Here is a 13004-nt window from a genome sequence, read left to right on the forward strand (position 1 = left end):
ACCTGGCCAATTGTCAAATTGTTAATGTTATTTATCTCTCCTTGTTTTACCTCCAAGGAAACCAGAATCATGGCATTCTGAAGACTAGAGATGCTAACCTCTCTCATTTGGCACCCCACTGGGCCCAATTTGCTTTTTACTGCAAATGCCCTGCTGTTGAAACTATACAAGCACCCTCCCTCTGGGCCCAGGGACTGTTGTGGAAGAGGTGGGCACGTGACATTGTAAGGGCAGGGTTTGAGGGATATTGTTAGCTCAGATCCTCCAAATCAAGGATGGGTACACAAATGCCTAAACAGCTGGGCAAAGGACAAAGGGACTTTTGACTTCTGAGCCAATGTGTGGCACTGTATTAGTCTGTTCTCACACTGCTAATAAAGACATACCTGAGACTGGGTAATTTATAAAGGAAAGAGGTTTAATTGACTCACAGTTTAGCATGGCTAGGGAGGTCTCAGGAAACTTACAGTTATGGTGGAAGGGGAAGCAACCACATCCTTCTTCACATGGTGGCAGGAAGGGGAAAAATGAGAGCTGAGCAGAGGGAAGCCCCTTATCAAACCATCAGAACTTGTGAGAACTTACTCACTATCACGAGATTAGCATGGGGCAAACTGCCCCCATAATTCTATTACCTCCCACCAGGTCACTCCCACCACACATGGGGATTATGGGAACCACAGTTCAAGATGAGATTTGGGTGGGGACACAGCCAAACCATACAGGCACTTTTTTATCCATTCCCAACCACAAAGAATTTTCTGCTTCCTGTAGAATTAAAAGACAATTTTTACTGAGAGGATACAAAGATCCTCCTGGACAAAGCCTCCTGGGTATAATACTCCTAGTTAGGAGATTTATGCAGATAGATATATATTTTTAAAAGTTTTACCAGCCATCTTAGAACAAATTACTAGAAGGCCACAAAAAGCACTGCAGCACCACAAAAGTATCTAAATTCCTTAGCTTAAAAGGTTATAGTAATGCTTATGTTTTGTATAGTTAATTGCTATAAGTCTATAAAACCAAGATTACAGTAGCTCAACACATAGAAATTAAAGATAGATAAAGTTATTGCGGGATCTGGCCAGCAGCCCGCAATGCAATGGGGGCTCTCTCTTTGTTCCCAGGCAGATTGGCAGGTCGAAAAATAATAGACACACACAAGATAGTGAAAGCTGGGTCCAGGGGGGTCACTGCCTTCTGGTCCTGCAGTGCCAACAATGCACTGGATATACCAGCATTTATTATTAAGTTTAGTGAGGGCGGCGGTAGGTTAGTGCGGGATTTAGGGTCATTTGATTATGAGGTGAGATGGTCACATGGGGATGAAGTAATTCTTTAACATAACATCTGTATGCGGAAGTACAGTATACAGGGATAAGAATTTACAATATAGCGTGTGCATCAGTAATTTCTAACAGAGCCTAAAAACAGAAACACAGTCTTTCCATAACCTATGATTAGCAAGATATTAATCAGCGGTAACAGTTGCAGCAAAAGCTGGTTACAAACAATCCATAGAAACAGGACGTGAAGCTAGACAACCGATTAGACCAGAAATTCTCAGAAGGGAGTGTGCCTTAACCCTAAAGAGGCCTAGAAGAGCCATGGCATTTTTAGCCATGGCTAAAATGAGGGCATTTTTAGCCCTATCTTATCCATATGGACAGGGGCCCCTCATGTGTCCATTTATAGGCTCTCTACAAGGGTCGCATTCCATTCCCAGAGCTATGAACATCTGCTTTTCTGGGATAGGAATCTCGGTGATGTGAAACCTCCCTGACAGCATGTCCATTCATAGGCTCTCTGCAGGGGGAAGCACATCACGCGCTGTTGGCTCGTTCTGGCAGTCCAACCTGGCATTGTCTTTACACAATCCTGCATGCAACTTTGTGTTTACAATAATTAGGAGCATTTCATCTTTTATTCTGTAGCAATAGTTTCAAGGGGTCTCTTTACATAAAGTCAATTTTATAACCTCACCTTTGGCTTTTATTTTATTTTATTTTTTTATTTTTTAAAACCAGAACATTTATTGCATGACTAATTGTTGACATTCTTTTTTTTTTTTTTTTGAGACGGAGTCTCGCTCTGTCACCCAGGCTGGAGTGCAGTGGCGCGATCTCGGCTCACTGCAAGCTCCGCCCCCCGGGTTCACGCCATTCTCCTGCCTCAGCCTCCCGAGTAGCTGGGACTACAGGCGCCCGCCACTACGCCCGGCTAACTTTTTGTATTTTTAGTAGAGACGGGGTTTCACCTTGGTCTCAATCTCCTGACCTCGTGATCCACCCGCCTCGGCCTCCCAAAGTGCTGGGATTACAGGCGTGAGCCACCGCGCCCGGCCCGACATTCTTAAGATGAACTGGATGCTGCAACAGCTGCCCTCTTGGGTTTAGGTGTTGTTCCTTCATGGAATCCATGCCTGAATCTGCGTTATACAATTTTTAGGTGCCTCATTCGACCAGTTCTGGTGGTTTTTCGTCTTTTAGCCTTGGCACTCCAGTTATACTTTCTCTTGCGCTTGGCAGAGTAGCCACATTTGCCACAGGTCGACTTCTGAAGGTGGTAGGCCTCAGAGCCACAGCGGCGGCACAACGTGTGTGTCTTATTGCGATGCTTTCCAAACAATGATGTTCCCCTCGTCATCTCGCTTCTGCGGCCGAGACCAGAAAGTGGCTTTTTGTTTGTAAAAAAAATTTTCCAGGCACGGTGGTGCACGCCTATGGTCCCAGGTACTTGGGAGGCTGAAGTGGGAGGATTTCTTGAGCCGGGAGGCAGAAGTTGCAGTGAGCCGAGATCATGCCACTGCAATCCAGCCTGGGCGACAGAGCGAGACTCCGTCTCAAAAACAAAACAAAACAAGTTAATGAATGCCTGTTCACATCCATCTTTCCTAGAACATTTAAATTGGCTATAAATCTTTGACTCTGTCTCTTGGCCATAAGTAGTCCCACCAAGGGACAGGATGGACCTGGGGCAGGCAGTCTTGCTGCCCTGGCAATGCCAGGGAATAAAATAAAAGTTTTGATGGCCATCGATGTTGCCTCTGGCAAATCTTGGCCAGAAGGGGAAGACAATAAACCAGAAATGAAATTCTAAAACACCCAACCATCTAAATTGACCCCTCCTCTCAGCCAAGGGCATTCTAACCTTAACCTGAAAAACTATTTCAGGCCAAGATGGGAAGCAGGGGCCAGACATGCCTCGTTATACCCTCCTCCCTTTTGGACTTACTGATAGAACACACTCTTAAGTCTGGTAAGAAACATTCACAATCTATTCTCTTTCAAGCCTGCTACCTGGAGGATTCATCTGCATGATAAAATCTTGGTCTCCACAACCTCGCTGGAGTGCAGTGGCATGACCTCGGCTCACTGCAAGCTCCATCTCCCAGGTCCAAGTGATTCTCTTGCCTCAGCCTCCCAAGTACCTGGGACTACAGCCATGCACCACCACGCACAGCTCATTTGCTTTTTTTCTGGAGGCAAGGTCTCGCTATGTTACCCAGGCTGGTTCCAAACTCCTGAGCTCAAGCGATCCTCCTGCCTCAGCCTCCCAAAGTGCTGGGATTACAGGCATGAGCCACTGTGCATGGCTTTGGTGCAATTTTTTAAATGGCCAGATGTCAATTCAGGCTCTCTGTTTCTTCCTGTGTTAAATTTTGTAAGATATACACTTCCCTGGGAAATTTACCAATGTGTTCTAAGTTTTCAAATGTATTTATAGTTATTTACAGAATTCGCTTTCCCTTTAAACATTTTGACTATAGCTATTATGATGTCCTAGTATCAATTAGTTATTTTGGTTTTGTGGGGTTTTTTTTACTATTTTTCATTTTTAAAAACTGGATTTACAAATAAAGATTGAATATAGTCAAGATGTGCCATGCAATGATTTGATACATATACATGGTATATAGTTATTTTTTTTCCTAATCAGCCTCGCCAGATGTTGGCCAATATTGGTCTCAGCACTGTGAGAGGCAGAGGCGGGTGATCACCTGAGGTCAGGAGTTTGAGACCAGCCTGGCTAACATGGCGAAACCCCGTTTCTACTAAAAAAAAATACAAAAATTAGCCGAGCATGGAGGCGGTGCCTGTAATCCCAGCTATTCGGGAGGCTGAGGCAGGAGAATCACTTGAGCCCAGGAGGCGGAGGTTGCAGTGAGCTGAGACTGAGCCACTGCAATCCAGCCTAGGCAACAGAGCAAGACTTTGTCTCTGGAAAAAAAAAAAAAAAAAAAGAACCATCTATTTTGTTGATCTTGTCTCTTATGCTTTGTTCTCTATTTCATATATTTTTGCTCTAATTATTCCTTTATTTTCTTAGATTTACTCTGTAACTTTTTAAAATCATCTTATTGTTTACAATTAATTGTAGTTCTTTGATGTTTTCTTTCTTTTCTTTTTTTTTTTCTGAGACAGAATCTCACTCTTGTCACTCAGGCTGGAGTGCAGTGGCACAGTCTCAGTTCACTGCAACCTCAGCCTCCCAGATTCAAGCGATTCTCCTGCCACAGCCTCCCAAGTAGCTGGGATTACAGGTACCTGCCACCACGGCAGGATAATTTTTGTATTTTCCGTAGAGGCAGGGTTTCATCATGTTGGCCAGGCTGGTCTCGAATTCCTGACCTCAGGTGATCTGCCTGCCTTGGCCTCCTGAAGTGCTGGAATTACAGGCATGAGCCTGTAATTTTTCTTTTTCTTTTTTTCTCTCTCTTTCTTTTTTTTTTTTGAGACAGTCTTGCTTTGTCACCCAGGCGGGAGTGCAGTGGCATGATCTCAGCTCACTGCAACCTCCACCTCCCAGATTCAGGCAATTCTCTGGTCTCAGCCTCCCAAGTAGCTGGGATTACAGGCACACACCACCATGCCTGGCTAATTTTTTTTTTTTTGAGACGGAGTTTCACTCTATCACCCAGGCTGGAATGCAGTGGCACAATCTTGGCTCACTGCAACCTCCGCCTCCCAGGTTCAAGTGATTCTCCTGCCTCAGCCTCCCAAGTAGCTGGGATTACAGATGTGTTCCACCATGCCCAGCTAATTTTTGTATTTTTAGTAGAGGCGTGATTTCACCATACTGTAGCAGGATTGATAAGGAATCAGAGAGACCAACGGGGTTGAGAAGGATATTTATTATTTAGGCGTACTGGCCCAGTCAGATTAATATCCAAAGGACTGAGCCCTGAACAAAGAGTTAAGTTACCTTTTAAGGTAGATCTGTGCAGGGGGAAGCATATTACAGAAGTGAGAAAAAAAGACAGTTATTTAATTAATTGAGACATGCATTACATCATTTCTTACTTTTCAAGGAAAAACATGTTTTACAACTTGAGTTTATCTGTCTAGTGACCTTGCAGCTGCACAGCTAGAGAAACAGGGTCTTCACAATGCCTGGGAAAGGGGAAGAGATGAGGCTCCCTAGCCACAGAAAAACAGGCAGTTAATTTTTAAAGGACTCCAGCTCTTTCTCTTTCTCAGGGGGAACTGTGTTTTCTTATATGTAACTGAGTTTTTGCTTACACATTCTTTAATTTCTTTTAATTCCTGTTTCATTTTCTCATCTTTGGTGCTTTTTATAACAAAGGTGTTAATAGAAAGCACCACTATTTGCCACCTCTTCGTGGAGCTGAGCTGCTTCTTCTACTGGCAGTGGCTGATATTTGGTTAATGCCATCAACTGCACGGTAGTGAGTCAGGTTACTATTGCCTCTATAGTTGACTGAATACTCTTAATAAGCAGGGGTAAAAGGCAAGGGAGGATGAGGCAGATGCCAAGAATAAGTAAGAACCCACCAATGAGGGTTTTGAATTTTCCAAAAGTTGAGAACCATCCTCCAAACAAGGAATCCAGGGACCACCCAGACCATGTCTGAACTTGAACATGGGCCAGTTTGCGCATTTCAACTGTGATTTCCATGACAGCTCGGCCATTATTATCGATTTCTAGGCAAAGGTTGGTTAAACTAAATTTTCCACATACTCCTCCTTCTGAGACTAAGAGGTAACCTAAAGCCAATCTATTTTGATATATAGCATTTCTCATTTGTGTTGCTTGTATTGCTAGTAAATCTAGTGCCCTTGACGTTTCATTGGTTATAATTTCTTTATAATTTCTAGGACTGCCTGCAACCTTATGATGTGGTTGAGCATATAGATGGGGGTATGTTACCCCATGCGCCCAGGTAGCTGGCCCATAATATTTAATGATTCTTTCAGGAGGCCATTTATTATCTTTCCAGTTTTCTAATACTGGTCAGGCTAGTCTCGAACTGATTTTCTTATATAAATATTTAGAGAGATATATTTTCCTCTAGGCATCATATCACTCCACTCCACAAGTTTTTGATATTTTCATTATTGTTTAATATTAACATTTGCTAATTTCCTTTATAATTTCTTAGTTAATCTATACATTATGTAGCAGCATATTTTTTGCCTTTCAAATGTATGGCTGCTGATATTGTTTTATTATCCATTTTAACTTGATTACCTTATAGTCAAAGAATCTCATATATATAGCCAGATTCTTGAAATTTCCTTCTTTTATTTTTTATCTTTTTTGAGACAGAGTCTCACTCTCTCGCCCAGGCTGGAGTGCAGTGGCATGATCTCAGGTCACTTCAACCTCTGCCTCCTGGGTTCAAGTGATTCTCCTGCCTCAGCCTTCCGAGTAGCTAGAACTACAGGCACGTGCCACCACGTCTGGCTAAGTTTTGTATTTTTAGTAGAGATGGGGTTTCACCATGTTGGCCAGGCTGGTCTCAAACTCCTGATCTCAGGTGATCCACGTGACTCAGCCTCTCAATGTGCAGGGATTATAGGCATAAGCCACTGTGCCTGGCCTGAAATTTCTTAAGACTTGCTTTGGTGCATGGTATGTGATCAATTTTATGACTGTTTCATGTGTGCTCAAAAACAACATTCCTCCTTCTGCCATATATATATATATATATATATATATATATATATATATATATATATATATATATTTCCATTAGCTCAATTTTGCTAATTCTGTTGTTCAAATCTTTTATCATATTACTATTTTGCCAGTTTGACCTATTTGTTTCTGAAGGAAGCGTGGATTGGGCAAATTTTCCTCCTAATTCTGTCCATGTTTTATTTCTATATTTTGAGGATATGCTGTTAGGTAGTGCTATAGACTGAATGTTTTTATCTCCTTTAAATTCCCATGTTGCAACCCTAACCCCCAATATGATGGTATTAGGAGGTTGGACCTTAGGGAGGTAATCAGGTTGAGATGAGGTCCTGAGGGTGGGGTCCCTGATGGAGTTTTCTTCCTTATAAGAAAAGGAAGAGATCAGGTGCGGTGGCTCACACCTGTAATCCCAGCACTTTGGGAGGCCAAGGCGGGCAGATCACCTGAGGTCGGGTGTTTGAGACCAGCTTGGTCAACATAGTGAAACCCTATCTCTACTAAAAATACAAAAATTAGCCAGGCATGGTGGTGGGTGCCTGTAATCCTAGCTACTCGGGAGGCTGAGGCAGGAGAATCCCTTGAACCCAGGAGGTAGAGGTTGCTGTGAGCCGAGATCGGGCCCCTGCACTCCAGCCTGGGCAAGAGAGTGAGACTCTGTCTCAGAAAAAAAAAAAAAAAAAGAAAAGAAAGAAAAGGAAGAGACACCAGATATCTCTCTGTCTCTCTCTCTCTCTCTCTCACTCACTCTCTCTCTCTCTCTCTGTACCATATAAGGAGACAGCAAGAAGGCAGCCTTTGGAAAGCCAGGAGGAGGGCCCTCACCAGGAACCAAATCAGTCAGCACCTTGATCTTGGACTTCCCAGCCTTCAGACTATGAAAAATAAATTTCTGTTTAAGCCACCTAGTCTGTAGTATTTTAGTACAGCAGCCTGAACTGACTAATACAGTATTTGTGAGGGCTCTGATTTTTTCTAAGTGTTGGCAAGGATGTGGAGCAATTGGAATCCTCAGACGCTGCTGGTGGAGATGGGGAATGGTGTGCCTGCTATGGAAAACAGCGCGGTGGCTCCTCAAAAGTTAAACATTGAATTGCCATGCGACCTAGCAATTGTGTTCCCAGGTATATACCCAAAAGAATTGAAAATAAGCCTTCAAACAAATACTTGTACACAAATGTTTACAGCAGTGCCATTCACAATGGCCCAAATGTGAAAACAATCCAAGGGTCCATCACAGATAAACAAAATGTGGCCCATCCAGACAAGGCAATATTAGCCATAAAAACAAATGGAGGTGGAGCACGGTGGCTCACACCTGTAATCCCAGCACTTTGGGAGGCCAAGGCAGGTGGATCACCTGAGGTCAGGAGTTTGAGACCAGCCTGACCAACATGGTGAAACCCTGTCTCTACTAAAAATACAAAAATTAGCCGGGTGTGGTGGCACATGCCTATAGTTCCAGCTACTTGGGAGGCTGAGGCAGGAGAATCACTTGAACCCGGGAGGCAGAGGTTGCAGGGAGCTGAGATCACACCACTGCACTCCAGTCTGGGTGACAGAGCAAGACTCCATCTCAAAACACAACAAAACAAATGGAGTTTGACTGTGAACCCAAAACTGCTCTGAAAAACGAAGTCTGTGTTTGAAAAAAGGATGAAGTACGGACACATGCTGCAACCTGGATTAACCTGGAGAACACTGTGCTAAGTGAAAGAAGCCAGGCACATACTGTACGGTCCTATTTGTATGAAATGGCCAGCATGGGCAAATCCCTGGATGTAGAAAGCAGATTGGCAGTTGCCAGGGGATGGAGGTGTGGGGAATGGGGAGTGATTGCTTATGGGCACACAGTGTCCTAGAGTGTTGGAGTGTTGAAGTGTTGAAAAAGCCCCCAAGGGCCATCCAGCCTCCATCTTCTGACACCACTTTTGCTTCGTGTCTCTCAAGACAAGGGGAAAATTTAGTGTTTCTTAGAAACTTAACAGGATGCGGTAAGGTCAGGCACTTCCAAGAGCTGACCCATCAGTCAGCCCTTATTCATCCCCAAGCAGAGGTATAGTGGTATTGTGGAGGGCCTTTGCTGGACACTCTGCCAAATAATTGGACCTTACTTGTACTCTAGTTGAACTGGCTATCCCTTTTACCCTGGCAATTCATCAACCAGAAAAACAACAACAACAACAAAAAACACGACATCGTAAAACAAGAGAAGCCAGTCTTGGGTCCTTTGACCCCCATGTTTATTTAGATGGAACTAGCATTCCACAAGGTATACCAAATAAATTCAAAGCTAGAGATCAAATAGCCACGGGGTTCAAATCCCTCCTCCCACAAATAACAATAAAAACATAGGGACATCAGCAGAAGAATGTAAGTAGGGTAATCTATACATTTTATAAGGGGACAATCCAACATCTTTCCTAGGGGCAGTTTTAATTTTTAATAAAGCAATAGGAAGACGTTTAGTTCATGGCAAGCAAGTCATTAGGACTGATTTAGTTACATGATTTTTAAGAGTTTGATTTATCCTTTTTACTCCTCCTGAAGAGGATGGATGCCAAGGAATGTGATATTCCCACTTTATGTCTAGTACTTAGGCCAGTACTAGATAATAACACGTGCAGTAAAATGGGTTTCATTGTGTGAATTAATATTTTTTATTAATCTAAACCTAGGTACAATACGTTTAATTAAGGCTTTGACTGCATTACTGGCAGTTACACTTGAAAAAAGAATGGCTTTTACCCAGTGGGTAAAATGATCTACTATTACTAATAAATATTTTAGGCCACCAATTGGGGGCATTTTACTATAGTTAATTGGAACACTTTGAAATGGCCATCATCCTGGATTTTTTCCTCTAAGGGGTAACTTTTTTTAAGGCTTGTTTATTTGTGTTTTTTTTTTTTTTGCAAATTAAATAACTGTAACTTGTTTGGCTAAAGTATAAATTTTAATGCATCCATAAACAGAACTGCATCACACATAGCTTGGGGATCCTAATGACTTCCCTGATGTAGTTGGGACAAAATTTCTCTTATAAGATGCTTGGATAACATTTCTCTTTGATCTGGAAGTATCCATCTTCCTTTTGAATTTTTTTTGAGCTCTAATCTTTTCTAACTTTTTCGTCTTGAGAGAAAATAGGAACTACAATAGGAGAAGGGAGACAAGGGGTTAAATGAAAAATGCACGTCTCAGAAACAGCAGCCTGCTTTGCTATTTGGTCTGCAAGATTGTTTCCTCGACTTTTAAAAGAAAAGTTAGGTTGGTGTCCTGGAACATGGACAATGGCTATTTCTTCAGGTAACTGAAGATTATTAAAAACATGAACAATTAGTGTTTCACGAGGAAGTTCTTTACCTTTACTGTTAATTAGTCCTTGCTTAGCCCCAATTTTCCCAAATGTATGAGATACCCCAAAGGCATATTTAGAGTCAGTATAGATGGTTTTTACCTGGTTCTGTAAATATTTTAGGGCGTGACTGTGAATAACTCGCAAGGTTGGGCAGACTAACTATTTGATAATCTTCCTGATTTTACTTCTTTTAAGATCTTCCTATAATTATAGCATATCCATTATGTCATGTCCCTTCAATTACCTGGGAGGAGACATCTATAAATAGATGTCGCTCTGTTTTAAAAGGGGTCTCTACTAAATCTGGCCTAACTTTTGTATGATAGTCAATTAAATCTAACCACAAATGTTCTTTTTTTGAGCAGTAGGTTTCCTGTTAAGAAGCTTGCTGGATTTCAGGAATTATCTGTTAAATCATCTTTTTTTTTAATAGAATAGCCTCACATTTTAAGATTCTAGAATCAGTAAGCCATCTCCCAGCTTTTTGGTTTAGGATCACCTTAACTTGGTGAGGGATGCTCACTGTTAGGTACCCTTCAAAAGTTAATTTCTTACTTTCTTCAACTAGTATTGCTGTGGCTGCTAGAGACTGAATACACGGAGGCCATCTACTGGCAACTGGATCTAATGCTTTTGATAGAAAGGCTACTGGTTGTTGACTGCCTCCATGTTCTTTAGTGACCACCCCACTCTATTGTCTACATTCACAAAAAGATGACATGGTTTTCTGAATAGGGTAAGGCTAGGATGGGAGCAGTGATGAGTCTTTCTTTTAATTTCTCCACTTGATTAACTTCTTTAGAAGTCCATATAAGGGGATGCGTTTCCTCTTTAGTTAATTTCTTATATAAGAGCTTACTTTTTAATGCATATGAGTCCATCCATAAACGACAGTACCCAACCAATCCCAGGAATTTTTTAAGTTCTTGTTTGGTTCGGGGCAAGGGTAGAGACACGATTTTCTCAATTTTGGGGGGTCTTATTTTTCTTTTATCTGCACTTATTAAATGGCCTAGATATTTAACTTTAGGTTCTACATATTGAAGCTTTTCTTTTGAAACCCATAACCCTTTATCTTGTAGGTGGTTAAGAACTTTTGTAGAAAGTCCAGCTACCTTTTCTATCTCTTCCTTAGATATAAGAATATTATCTACATATTGAAGCAAGCATAACTGTTTTGGGACAATAATTTTTTTAAAATACTTGACAAAAAAGATTGGGGAAATCTGTAAATCCTTGGGGTAAAAACTGTCCACCTGTATTGTTGCTTTTGCCCTAAATAGGGGTCCTCCCACTCAAAGGCAAATATATTTTGGCTGTCTTTAGCCAAAGGACATGCCTAAAATGTATCTTTTAAGTCTATTACTGTGAACCACTGATGACTATATGGAATTTTACTAAGAATAGTGTAGGGGTTAGGCCCAACAGGATGAGTGGTTTGAACTATTTGATTGATAGCTCTAAGATTTTGCACTAATTGGTATGATTCATCTGATTTTTTTGACTGGTAACATTGGAGTATTGTATGGAGACATAGAAGGTTCAATAGCCCATCTTTAATAAGTCTTTTGATTACAGGCTTTAACCCTATTCTTCCTTCTAAAGGAATAGGGTATTGCTTTCTTTTTACTATTTCCCCTGGAGTCTCTAACTGAACATGTGTTGGAGGAATCTGTAAATTTCCCTGATTACCTTCCCTTGACCAGACAGCTGGATGAATGTATTTTTTATCTGCTATAGCTAACAAATTTAAAGAGGTTAGGAAACCTTTTGGACTAACTTGTAAACCTATACCTAACTTTAACGTTAAATCTCTTTCTAACAAATTGGCTTTTGCTTTAGGAATTAATAAAAATTGTATATAAACTAATCAATTTATATATTTAACTTCTGTATTTTCTAAAACTTTTGCCTTGAATCCTTCCCCTTTAACCCCAGAAACTGTTAATTCCTTTGGGGAACAAACTAAATGAGCTGAAGGAAAACAGACAGGTGAATGGGCTTCTCCTGAGTCGACTAAAAAGGTGATTAATTTATGTCTGGGTCCCACCTCTAAATTTATCAAGGGCTCTTGGTAGGACTCAAAATAGAAAAGGCAGAGCCCCTGACCCCCCTGTTCTTCTTTAAAAGTGGTCACAAGTGGGGGAGCTTTTTCTGCCTTTTCTAACTTGGGACATTCCCTTTTAAAACGACCTGGTCTCCCGCATCTGTAACATCTGTCTTTTCCTTCCTCCCTACCAAGCCCAAAGCTTCTTTGCTTCTCCTCTTTATTTTCACATCCACAGCTCCTATGACACTTACTTTGACATTTTTTTCTGAAATACTGACCTGGCCGGGCGCGATGGCTCACACCTGTAATCCCAGCACTTTGGGAGGCCGAGGCGGGCAGATCACGAGGTCAGGAGATCCAGACCGTCCTGGCTAACACGTGAAACCCCGTCTCTACTAAAAATACAAAAAATTAGCTGGGTGTGGTGGCGCGCGCCTGTGGTCCCAGCTACTCAGGAGGCTGAGGCAGGAGAATGGCGTGAACCTGGGAGGTGGAGCTAGCCGAGATCGCGCCACTGCACTCCAGCCTGGGTGACAGAGCGAGACTCCGTCTCAAAATAAATAAATAAATTAATAAATTAATAAATTAGTTAAAAAAAAATAAATAAATACTGACCTTGCCTTCTTTTTTTGTTTTGCATTTTTGAATTCC

General features: G+C 41.7%; 1 pseudogene; it reads right to left on the reverse strand.

Moving 5' to 3' along the window:
- Window positions 1-2353: 2353 nt before the first annotated feature.
- LOC107967346 (large ribosomal subunit protein eL37-like) lies at window positions 2354-2670 on the reverse strand (annotated as a pseudogene).
- Window positions 2671-13004: the final 10334 nt, after the last annotated feature.

Source organism: Pan troglodytes, chromosome 9, assembly GCF_028858775.2.
Source record: "Pan troglodytes isolate AG18354 chromosome 9, NHGRI_mPanTro3-v2.0_pri, whole genome shotgun sequence".
NCBI classification, from domain to species: domain Eukaryota; kingdom Metazoa; phylum Chordata; class Mammalia; order Primates; family Hominidae; genus Pan; species Pan troglodytes.